At 39.7% G+C, this 12,438-nt stretch overlaps 1 long non-coding RNA gene across 1 annotated transcript in view; it reads left to right on the forward strand.

Moving 5' to 3' along the window:
* The first annotated feature begins 5,511 nt into the window (after positions 1–5,511).
* LOC108297070 overlaps positions 5,512–12,438 on the forward strand; it is a 15,086-nt gene continuing 8,159 nt past the window's right edge. Inside the window, exons 1-2 of the long non-coding RNA XR_001822094.1 lie at positions 5,512–5,543; positions 10,276–10,279. This is a non-coding gene — a long non-coding RNA (uncharacterized LOC108297070). The remainder of the gene's footprint in view (positions 5,544–10,275; positions 10,280–12,438) is intronic.

Below are 12,438 nucleotides of genomic sequence, written 5' to 3' on the forward strand. Positions count from 1 at the left end.
AAAAAAAAAAAAAAAAAAAAAAAGCAGCCTCCTGAAGGCCCTGCAGAACACTCAGAAGCAAGCAGACACTGCAGAGATGCCTCAAGCCTCTATTCTGCGGCTTCATTTTTTGTTTTCTTTTTTTCATTCCTGTTTTCTTTTTCTTGACTTCCAGTGTGCTACTCATTCTGAATTATCTGCGGTTATTGATGAGTATATCTCTTTGGCTAGATTTCTTAGTGGTTGCTCTTGGAATTATTTTATACATACATAACTTACCACAGTCTACTAGTGTCAACATTCCATTGTAGTGATGCATAAAATCTTACCTCCCTTTAATTCTTTACCTCCCCTCATTTATAACTGTCTTAAATATTTCCTAAACATACATTGAGAACACAGCAGCAAACAATTTTAAAGACCTGAAAGAAGATCTACAATAATTACTTATATTTTTACTGTTTCCATTGTTCTTTATTCCTGATGCTTTAAGGTTCTTTTATCACATCCCATTTAGAGAATTTCCTTTCACCATTCTTTTTAGGGAAGGTCTGCTGCTGCCAGATTATCTTAGGCTTTATCTGAGGTTGTTTCTGTTTCCTCTTCATTCCAGAATGATATTTTCACTAGATTTAAAATTCTGGGTTGACAGTTCTTTTTGTTCAACATTTGAAAAATATTGTGCTACTTCCTTCTGTCTTTCAGGGTTTCTAAGGAGAAATTCACTGTCATTCAAATTGTTTTTCCCCTATTGGTTAATCTAAACGTTGTTTCTTTCTCGCTGCTTTCAAAGTATTTTCTTTGTGTTTCATTTTCAGAAGTTTATGGTGTATCTGGCATGAATTGCTTGGGTTTACCCAAGCATAAATTGCTTTGGGATTTGCTCAGTGTCTTCAATCTGTAGGTTTATGTCTTTTGCAAATCTGGGGATTTCTTTTCAGCCATTATTTCCTCAAATATCTTTTCAACTCCACTTCTTTCTTTTGGTGCCTTTTCTCTCTATGTAGTAGTGCTGTGGTTGCTATTGCCAGTACCCCACCCTCCTCCCGCAATGCCAGGTCAGACAGATCTTGTAGTAGAGTTTAAAGTTATTGATCTAAGATGATGTCAGCTATGTCACTGATTAATTGAAAGCCCCACTTGTTGACATGGCTCTGATCCTGGTGTCATGACTCTGTCTTTGTCTTCCTACTTGCTTAGGCTCACTACTTCCTATGAGGAGGGGTTTCCCCCACCCCCCAACTGGCTTCAAGCAGTAAGACAATCTATATCCCTCTATCTTCAGGTGAGTACCTTCAGCCTCTGTAACACACAAATCCAGTTCCTTGCCACCACATGCTCCTTCTGCATACAGAGCCCAGAAAACCTCTGGTTTTAGTCTCATCCTCTTTATTCTTCTATCTGTGGTCTGTTGACTTATTCATCTTATTTTTGAGTGCTGCTCTGCCTTTTTAACTATCACTGCTTTGTGGCTTTATGTCTGGAACGGAATGGCTGCATTGAAGCATAAACTGGTTGAGAAGTTATTGTACATTCTTTTTTTAAAAAAATTGAGGCAGAGTTTCACTATGTTGCCCAAGCTGGTCTCAAGCACTTGAGCTCAAGCAATCCCCCTGCATTAGCCTCCCAAGTAGTTACAGTTACAAGCCACTGCACTCGGCTCTTAACCCAGTTTGACGAACAAAATCTCTCTAAATATTTTTGAATCTTCGATTACTTCATTCTTTACATCTGGTTTTGCACAGAAAGCAATGTGATTCTACACCAGTCATTCACCATCTCTGGCTGCAGTTTTCTGAAATGTATAGTGAGATGGCTGCACTAAATCCTTTTTAGCTCTTAGAGTCTATGAATAAGTCAAGAAAGATGTAAAATGATCAAGAAGAAGAAGTTACTCCTGATTCTAAACTTCAAAATCAGGATTTTCCAAGTTGTAAAGATAAAAGAAAAGATAGTATCAAATTTCAATTTTGATGATAGCAAAGGATTCTTGGCTCTTAGACATAGAAAACATTTCTTGAAAAACGAAGACCTTAAGATAAATAAATACAGTCTTACAGTAATCACTGGGTAATAATCACGAGGAGTTTATACTCCAAGAGTCCAGGTTGTAAATATACATTATCTCCGGAAAAGTTTAAATAAATATGTGTTCCTCGTTAGAGGAAGTGGGGTTTTGTTAAAAACAGCCCAGCGACCCGGAAAATACTCCTTGTTTTTCTTACAGTACTTTTATTATTATGCCAAGTCATAAACTATTCACTAACAAATAAGGCTAAAAGCCTGTGTTACGCCATTTTTGGATTACTATAAAGAAATAACCCATTATCGCAGCCCAAAATCTCAAGATGATAAGCAACTTCAGCAAAGTCTCAGGATACAAAATCAATGTGCAAAAATCATAAACATTCCTATACACTAATAACAGACAAACAGAGAGCAAAATCATGAGTGAACTCCCATTCACAATTGCTATAAAGAGAATAAAATATCTAGGAATACAGCAAACAAAGGATGTGAAGGACCTATTCAAGGAGAACTACAAACCACTGCTCAAGGAAATAAGAGAGTACACAAACGGATGGAAAAACATTTCATGCTCATGGTTAGGAAGAATCAGTATAGTGAAAATAGCCATACTGTCCAAAGTAATTTATAGATTCCACACTATCCCCATCAAGCTACTATTGACCTTCTTCACAGAACTGGAAAAAAAAAAAAACACCTTAAACTTCATATGGAATCAGAAAAGAGCCCACATAGCCAAGATAATCCAAAGCAAAAAGAACAAAGCTGGAGGCATCATGCTACCTGACTTCAAACCATACTACAAGACTATAGTAATCAAAACAGTGTGATACTGGTACCAAAACAGATATAGACCAACGGAACAGAACGGAGCCCTCGGCATTAATGCCACACATCTACAACCATCTGATCTTTGACAAACTTGACAAAAACAACCAATGGGGAAAGGATTCCCTGTTTAATAAATGGTATTGGGAAAACTGGCTAGCCATATGCAGAAAAGTGAAACTGGACCCCTTCCATATACCTTATACAAAAATTAACTCCAGATGGATTAAAGATTTAAACATAAGACCTAACACCACAAAAATCATAGAAGAAAACCTAGGCAATACCATTCAGGACACAGACATAGGCAAGGACTTCATGACTAAAACACCAAAAGCAATGACAACAAAAGCCAAAATAGACAAATAGATCTAATTAAACTAAAGAACTTCTGCACAGCAAAAGAAACAATCACTAGAGTGAACCAGCAACCAACAGAATGGGAAAAAATTTTGTAATCTACCAATCTGAGAAAGGGCTAGCACCCAGAATCTACAAAGAACTAAAGCAGATTTACAAGAAAAAAAAACAAACCCCATCAAAAAGTGGTCAAAAGAGATGAACACACTTTTCAAAAGAAGACATTTATGCAGCCAACAAGCATATGAAAAAATGCTCCCCATCACTGGTCATTAGAGAAATGCAAATTAAAACCACATTGAGATACCATCTCATGCCAGTTAGAATGGAGATCATTAAAAAATCTGGAGACAATGGATGCTGGAGAGGATGAGGAAAAATAGGAATGCTTTTACACTGTCAGTGGGGGTGTAATTAGTCCAACCATTGTGGAAGGCAGTGTGGTGATTCCTCAAGGATCTAGAAATAGAAATTTCATTAGACCCAGGATTCCCATTACTGGGTATATACCCAAAGGATTATAAATCATTCTATTATTAAGACATATGCACATGTATGTTCACTGTGGTACTGTTTACAATAGCAAAGACCTGGAACCAACCCAAATGCCCATCAATGATGGACTGTATAAAGAAAATGTGGCACATATACACCATGGAATACTATGCAGCCATAAAAAAGGATGAATTCATGTCCTTTGCAGGGACTTGGATGAATCTGGAAACCATCATTCTCAGCAAACTGATACAAGAACAGAAAACCAAGCACCACATGTTCTCACTCATAGATGGGTGTTGAGCAATGAGAACACATGGACACAGGGAGGGGAACATCACACACTGGGGTCCGTTGTGGGGTGGGGGGCTAGGGAGGGGATAGTGTGGGGTAGGGAGATTTGTGAGGGATAACATTGGGAGAAATACCTAATATAGGTGACAGAGGGATGGAGGCAGCAAACCACCATGGCATGTGTATACCTATGTAACAACCTTGCAAGATCTGTACATGTACCCTAGAACTTAAAGTATAATAAAAATATATACACATTTTAAAAAAAAAAAAAAGCAATACTCTAGGCTCAGTGACAAAAAGAGGTTTTATGGACTCATGGTTCTGCAGGGTATACAGGAAGCTTGGCACAGGCATCTCCTCAGCCCTGAGGCCTAGGGAGGCCTCAGGAAGCTTCCAGTTAAGGCAGAAGGTAAAGGGGGAGCAGGCATCTCATATGGCAGAACAGGAGCAAGACCATGTTTGTGTTGCATGGTACTGGTACCAAAATAGATATATAAACCAATGGAACAGAACAGAGGCCTCAGAAATAACACAAGTGCCACATACTTGTAAAAAGCTATTTCTTCCAAGAATGAACTCACTATGGTAAGGACAGCACCAAGTGATGAGGAATCCACCTCTGTGATCCAGACACCTCCCACCAGGACTCATTTCCAACACTGAGGATTACAATTCAACATGAGATTTGGTAGCAACATACATTCAAACAATATCAAACCCCCTTATTTTTATCAATAACTTTAATTTCTTTATCATTTCAGGTTATTTACATCTTGCCATGCTTGCTTGATGATGATTGTTTTATCAGGTCCAGTTCCACATCTCAAGATCTTGGAATATTATTTGAACTTGGATTTTGTTATATTTGCAATGTATGCCAGTTGAAAGATAAAGCTTTCTAATGTAACAGTTAAAAGAAAAGGTTAAAAAATTTGTTTATATTGCATAGTAGTGGTACCAAAACAGATATATAAACCAATGAAGCAGAACAGAGGCCTCAGAAATAACGCCACACACCAAAACCCATCTGATCTTTCAAAAACAAGCAATAGGGAAAGGGTTCCCTATTTAATAAACGATGTTGGTAAAACTGGCTAGCCATATGCAGCAAGCTGAAACTGGATTCTTTCTTTACACCTTATACAAAAAGTAACTCCAGATGGATTAAAGATTTAAACGTAAGACCTAAAACCATAAAAACCCTAGAAGAAAACCTAGGCAATACCACTCAGGACATAGGTATAGGCAAGGACTTCATGACTAAAACACTAAAAGCAATGGCAACAAAAGCCAAAATAGACAAATGGGGTCTAATTAAACTAAAGTTCTTCTGCACAGTAAAAGAAATTATCATCAGAGTGAACAGGCAACCTACAGAATGGGAGAACATTTTTGCAGTCTACCCATCTGACAGAGGGCTAATATCCAGAATCTACAAAGAACTAAAACAAACTTACAAGAAAAAAACAAACAAGCCCATCAAAAAGTGAGCAAAGGATATGAACAGACACTTCTCAAAAGGAGACATTTATGCAGCCAACAAACATATGAAAAAAGTTCATCATCACTGACCATTAGAGAAATACAAATTAAAACCACATGGTCAGGAGACAACAGATGCTGGAGAGAATGTGGAGAAATAGGAATGCTTTTACACTGTTGGTGGAAGTATAAATTAATTCAACCATTGTGGAAGACAAGGATCTAGAACTAGAAATACATTTGACCCAGCAATCCCATTACTGGATATATACCCAAAGAATTACAAATCATTCTATCATAAAGACACATGAACACATATATTTATTGCTGCACTGTTCACAATAGCAAAGACTTGGAACCAACCCAAACGCCCATCAATGATAGACTAGATAAAGAAAATGTGGCACATATACACCATGGAATACTTATGCAGCCATTAAAAGGGATGAGTTCATGTCTTTTGCAGGAACAAGAATGAAGCTGGAAACCATTATCAGCAAACTAACACAAGAACAGAAAACCAAACACTGCATGTTCTCACTGATAAGTGAGAGCTGAACAATGAGAACACATGGACACAGGGAGGGGAACATCACACATTGGGGACTATCAGGGGGTGGGAGGACTAGGTGAGGGATAGCATTAGGAGAAATACCTAATGTCAGTGACAGGGTGATGGATGCAGCCAACAACCATGGCACGTGTGTACCTATGTAACAAACCTGCATGTTATGCACATGTACCCCAGAACTTAAAGTACAATTTTTAAAAAAAGGTCTGTATTGACAAGTAAATTCTTGAGGTTTTATGTGTAATAGAATGTAAATTTCTTGAGGAATTTTTTATTTAATTTTAAAATAAAAGAAAAAGAAATCTAATTTCTTTTATTTTAGAAAATGTATCTAGTTCTCAAAGCCTGTAACAGGTAACGAGAAGGAAAAAAAGATTGGCCTGAGTTGTATCATACCTTGAAAACAATGCATGGCTCCTGCTTACATTGCTACAGAATCATGGTAATAAGCAATCAGAACTTGCTTTAATCAGTGAATAGTGGTTTGATTGCTCTCATCCAGGATTTGGCAAATTTTTTTGTGAAGGGACAGATGGAAAATCATTTTGGCTTTGCAGTCCTTATGGTCTCTGTCACCTTACTCAACTCTGCTGTTGAAATGCAAAAGTAGCCACAGAAAATATGTAAATGACCGGTGTGACTGCTTTCCTATAAGACTTTATTTACACAAAGAGGTGGCAGTCCACTTTTGGCCTACAGTCCACATACTTTGGCAATCCAGACTTAAAGTATGCATTATCTACAAGGAAAATGGGCGAACAAATGCACTAAACGTACAAATGAACTGAAACCCCTAAAAATTGGGATAACAGTTTATAGATCATATCCTTATTTGAGCCACCATTTAATCAGTGCCATCTACATACATGTAACCTTTGCCAAAACTGGCAGGTTTAGTGCTATTCTAGCCTAGCAGCGGGCAAGGTGCTACCTCAGGTTCTAGGCACTACCCACGTGTGGACATGTGTGGTTGGTTGAGCAATGTCTCTGTGTAGATTCTGCTGCCTGTGGACAGTTCTGCCCCCACCACAGCCTGCAGGCATCAGGGCTTGATGCGGATACTGTTGATATTGCACCATTCTTGATATCTGGGGAGGGTCTCATATCCTTATCATCAGAGGATCCCCCACTTCCATCCCAGGCATTGCTGTAAATAAGCCAGCATCTTCTCTGGATCCCATGAGAGCAGCTGCTAGCTTCTTTAACATGACCATTACCTCTGATAGACTGCAATTAAGTAGATACAGCCAACTTGGCATTGTTTTAGTTCTGTTTACCTGGAACCACACCAGTGTCAACAGAATTAGACTGTCACACCCTTGACAGAATGTATGAGGCCCCCTCCATGGAGTCATGTGGAGGCTCGCAGGGAGAACCGCTCTGCTCTACTCACGGGACTCATTCACTTCCTCTTCAGAAGTGCTGAGTCCTGCCTGAGCAGCTGGCTCAGAGCCAATACCTGCCAGACACTAATGGCACCCTCCATCCCACCTCCTAGGTGACTTTAGTTAACAGGCTTCATTGAATTTAACACTTTTAAAATAACGATGTTATTTCTGTTGGTGGTGTCTTTCCAGAGAGATGAAGTGTTCTTGAAGTCCGTATTTCTCCTGGTTTACCAGGACTGCATCCTCCCACTTCTATATTCCACACCCTGCCCCAGGCAATTGGGCAGAAGAAGACACTGAGGCTGCACAATGGAAAGTTACCACTGACTTTCTTAAGCTAAACCAAAGAAATCAGGGCACCCTCCAAGCCCTGCTGTCACCAGATGAAGTTCATGAATCTTCTGACCTTTCAGAGCAGACCTCTGGGCCTTCTTGGGTGAAGTGAGAAAGAATGTGGCATAGCAGTGGCAGCCCCTGCCCTCAGCTTTCTGTGGAATGGATGGATCCTTCACAATCACTTGAGTAAAATAATCATAAATTTAGCTTTTGACAAAATTTTGCTTTCATAGAAATCTTTACCGTCAACTTAAAACTTTAGTTGGTTTTTGAAAAAAAATTCTCTTTAAATTTAGATATAAAAGTATTCCTTATAAAAATTTCATTTATGGTTTAAAACATATTCAAATTATTGCATAAACATTTCTTTAAAAATATGGTCTGTACAAAAAATCAAGTAAATCCTAAATTATAGAGTGATGGTGACTGTGACTTTAGTATCCTGAGACTGCTGAAGTTGCTTATCATCTTAAGGAGATTTTGGGCGGAGACCATGGGGTCTTCTAAATAAACAATCATGTCATCTGCAAATAGAAACAATTTGATTTCCTCTTTTTCTAATTGTATGCCCTTTATTTCTTTTTCTTGCCTGATTGCTCTGGTTAGAACTTCCAATACTATGTTAAATAGGAATGGTGAAAGAGAGCACCCTTGTCTAGTGCCAGTTTTCAAAGGGAATGCTTCCAGTTTTTGCCCATTCAGTATGATACTGGCTGTGGGTTTGTCATAAACAGTTTTTATTATTTTGAGATATGTTCCATTGATACCTAGTTTATTGAGAGTTTTTTGCATAAAGCGCTGTTGAATTTTGTCGAAAGCCTTCTCTGCATCTGTTGAGATGATCATGTGATTTTTGTCTTTGGTTCTGTTTATGTGGTGGATTACATTTATACACTTGTATATGTTGAACCAGCCCTGCATCCCCGGATGAAGCCTACTTGATCATGATGGATAAGCTTTTTGATGTGCTGTTGCATTCGGTTTGCCAGTGTTTTATTGAAGATTTTTGCATCTATGTTCATCATGGATATTTGGCCTCAAGTTTTCTTTTTTAGTTGTGTCTCTGCCAGGTTTTGGTATCAGGATGATGTTGGTTTCATAAAATGAGTTAGGTAGTACTCCCTCTTTTTGAATTGTTTGGAATAATTTCAGAAGGAATGGTACCAGCTCCTCTTTGTATGTCTGGTAGAATTTGGCTGTGAACCCATCTGGTCCTGGACTTTTTTTGGCAGGTAGGCTATTAATTGCTGCCTCAACTTCCAACCTTGTTATTGATCCATTCAGGAATTCAACTTCTTCCTGGGTTAGGCTTGGGAGGGTGTATGTGTCCAGGAATTTATCCATTTCTTCTAGATTTACTGGTTTATGTGCATAGAGTTGTTTGTAGTAATCTCTGATGGAAGTTTGTATTTCTGTGGAATTGGTGGTGATGTCCCCTTTGTCATTTTTTATTGCATCTAGTCGATTCTTCTCTCTTTTCTTTTATATCAATCTGGCTAGCAGTCTGTCTATTTTGTTGATCTTTTCAAAAAACCAGCTCCTGGATTTATTGATTTTTTGAAGAGATTTTGTGTCTCTATCTCCTTCAGTTCTGCTCTGATTTTAGTTATTTCTTGTCTTCTGCTAGCTTTTGAATTTGTTCAATCTTGCTCCTCTAGCTCTTTCAATTTTGATGATAGGGTATCCATTTTAGATCGGTCCTCACTTCTCATGTGGGCACTTAGCTTATTCTTACCATTACGCCAGGGCTGGGGCATTTTAAATGAAAAAAAATGCTAGTGAGTTTCTTTCAGTGAATGTACAACATGAAATCTTTTTTCAGGATGTATTTTCCAAGACACTCTTCCATGCTTATTTGAGAATGTGACAAAGGAAGTTGACAAATGTGCACAACTTCAGAGTTTTTGACACATTAGAAAAGTATAGGGACAGTAGAGAAAAAGCTTCAGTCATGCTTAGGCCAGAAAGTGAGGTGCATCTGCAGGGGACAGACCCACAGGAGTGTGGGCATCTCTGCCATTAAGAGACTCCACCTTCTCTTCAGTCAGTGGAATCTCTTTTTTTGTATTTTTAGTAGAGACGGGGTTTCACCATGCTGGCGAGACTGATCTCAAACTCCTGATCTCAGGTGATCTTCCTGTCTCTCTTTGATTTTTTAAATGCCATTTTTTGGCTTCCAAAGCAGGAAGAGGTTGTCAGGGGGCCAAAAACATCCTAAAAATGAGTACCTGGGGGTTCTGTGTCAAGGAGTGTAACTTAGCAACACACTGAATTAATTGTGAGAGCTATGGTGATGGGGGCGGGCAGCAGCAGAGCAGCCAGCAGACCTTCGCCAAGTGGCCATGCTCGTGGTGCCTACCTGTGAGGCCGGGGGGACTCACCACAGCAGAACCATGGGAGGGTGGGCAGTGAGGGGAGTCTGGGCTGTGAACTACATGGCCCACTCCTCCCTGCCTTCCCAGCCTCTTTTCATTGGTGAAGCGTCCTATCTGTCAGGCCCGCAGAGGTAAGAAATGTTGCAGCTCTGTTTCCTGGGTGCTTGCGATGGATGGCTAGGGGCAGACGTTAAAAAGCAGGCATAGTCTCAGTCTTCAGTGGTTTTGTGGTTGAATGTGCAAGGCTGGAGCAACTCACATAAAACCAGTTGAAATATATAATACCATGTACAAATGGAGTAAATTTGACTTGCCAACCCAGTAGCAGTTAAGAAACTCACCAGTTTAACAAAAGAGGAAGCCAGCCGTGTTCTCTGACAGTGGAGGGCTTTGTCTGTTTGCAGCATCATAGAAAATCCTTTGCTGTGGACTGGCTCAGCTTCCTTTTGTGTGAAGCATTGCCAGTTGGGAGGCTTTCTTGGGATGCGGAGGTGGTCAGAGCTAGCTGTCATCTGGCTGCTGTGTTCTATTTTCTTAAAACAAAGAGGCAGAGAGAGAAACCTACTTACTTAGGGTACTGTGCATCTAAGGGTTACAATTGTCCATTCATTCGTTTATTCAGCATGTATATATGGAGCAGCTCCTCTGCTCCAGGCACAGCACTGGGCTTTGAGGATGTGGTGAGAGCAATCCTGACAAGATCTCTGTCCTTATGATACAAGAGGTAGGCAGCAATCACACAAAACAATCACCAAAATTGTTCTTGTATTTAAATTCTGACAGTACTGTGGCCTGGGCTGTTAGTGGCCCTGTGGCAGGCACATAGTCAACAGTAAGTGTACAGGTGCACCATCCTACCCTCACTCTCCCTCTCCAAACCCCACTGTTGTGTTGTTGTCAACCAGCTGGATTCAAATAAGTTTTCAGATGAATCCCTCACTATTTGAACTCCCACATCCACAATCTGAAACTCAAGAACACATGGATTTGGCAACATTGTATCTCTGAAAACTCAGACTTGCTATGGGAATTCCAATATTCAGATAGCAAGTTTGGCAGACACAGGGAGACCCGGTCTCAAAAACAAAGAAAAAAAATGATAAGTGAATTGTGAATGAAAGGCAACACTGGATCATAGGCAGGAACATGGAGGCCAAGAGTGTTCTGACTTGGTGATTAATGATACTGAATGAGAGCATGCGAGTCTGTGTGCAGCAATATAAACAGAAATCATTAATGGAATACAGCTCACACTCAGGACTTTGGTAGTATTTCTGTTATTTAGTCCATTTCTCATACTCTATAAGGCAGACTGGACCTTAACCTGCTCATTTATGTCTGACTTTGCCAGCAAAGATTTGCAGTGGAATGGAAAGAGAGCCAGAAGAGAAGTGATTTTAGTATTACAATTAGATAAACAAGTACTCATTAACATCTGCTGTATGCCAGAATTTTCCTAGATGTTTTCATATATATTATCTAATTTAATCCTTTCCAACCACAAATGAAAAAACAAAGCTGTGATCACAGTAATCATCAGTACTAGTGTTGTTTGCATGCTTTTCAGGATTAAGTCACCAAAGTCAAACTCTTAAGTCACCAATTTCCATGAGGTGGAAACCAGTCGGCCCTTTGTAGATGAGTCTGGAAGACCCATCTTTGGGGCCTGACATACCCCACAACCTCACACCAGACTTTGACCTTGTGTCTAAATACATTCATACCTGCAGACCCAGAGACACATTGACTGGACTGGAAGGCAAACATGTTATTCTTCTACTTCAAAGCTTCTGTCTCGTATAGGATCTCCCTCAATGTGATGCACTACAAATCCTAGAGTTTTCTTATAAGTAACCCAATTAGTGTGCTACACTTTGTTGCATTTAAGAAAACACCATGGCAGGGTGCAGTAGCTCATGCCTGTAATCTCAGCACTTTGGGAGTTCAAGGCGGGTGGATCACAAGGTGAGGAGTTCGAGAACAACCTGGTCAAGATGGTGAAACCCCGTCTCTACCAAAAATACAAAAATCAGCCGGGCATGGTGGTAAGTGCCTGTAATCCCAGCTAGGCAGGAGGCTGAGGCAGGAGAATCGCTGGAACCCAGGAGGCGGAGGTTGCAGTGAGCCAAGATTGCACCACTGCACTCTAGCCTGGGGAACAGAGCAAGACTCTGTCTAGAAAGAAAGAAGAAAGAAAGAAAAAGAACGAAAGGAAGAAAGGAGGAAGAAAGAAAGAAAGAAACGAAAGAAAGAAAGAAAGAAAGAAAGAAAGAAAGAAAGAAAGAAAGAAAGAAAGAAA

Source organism: Cebus imitator, unplaced genomic scaffold (assembly GCF_001604975.1).
Source record: "Cebus imitator isolate Cc_AM_T3 unplaced genomic scaffold, Cebus_imitator-1.0 Scaffold770, whole genome shotgun sequence".
NCBI classification, from domain to species: domain Eukaryota; kingdom Metazoa; phylum Chordata; class Mammalia; order Primates; family Cebidae; genus Cebus; species Cebus imitator.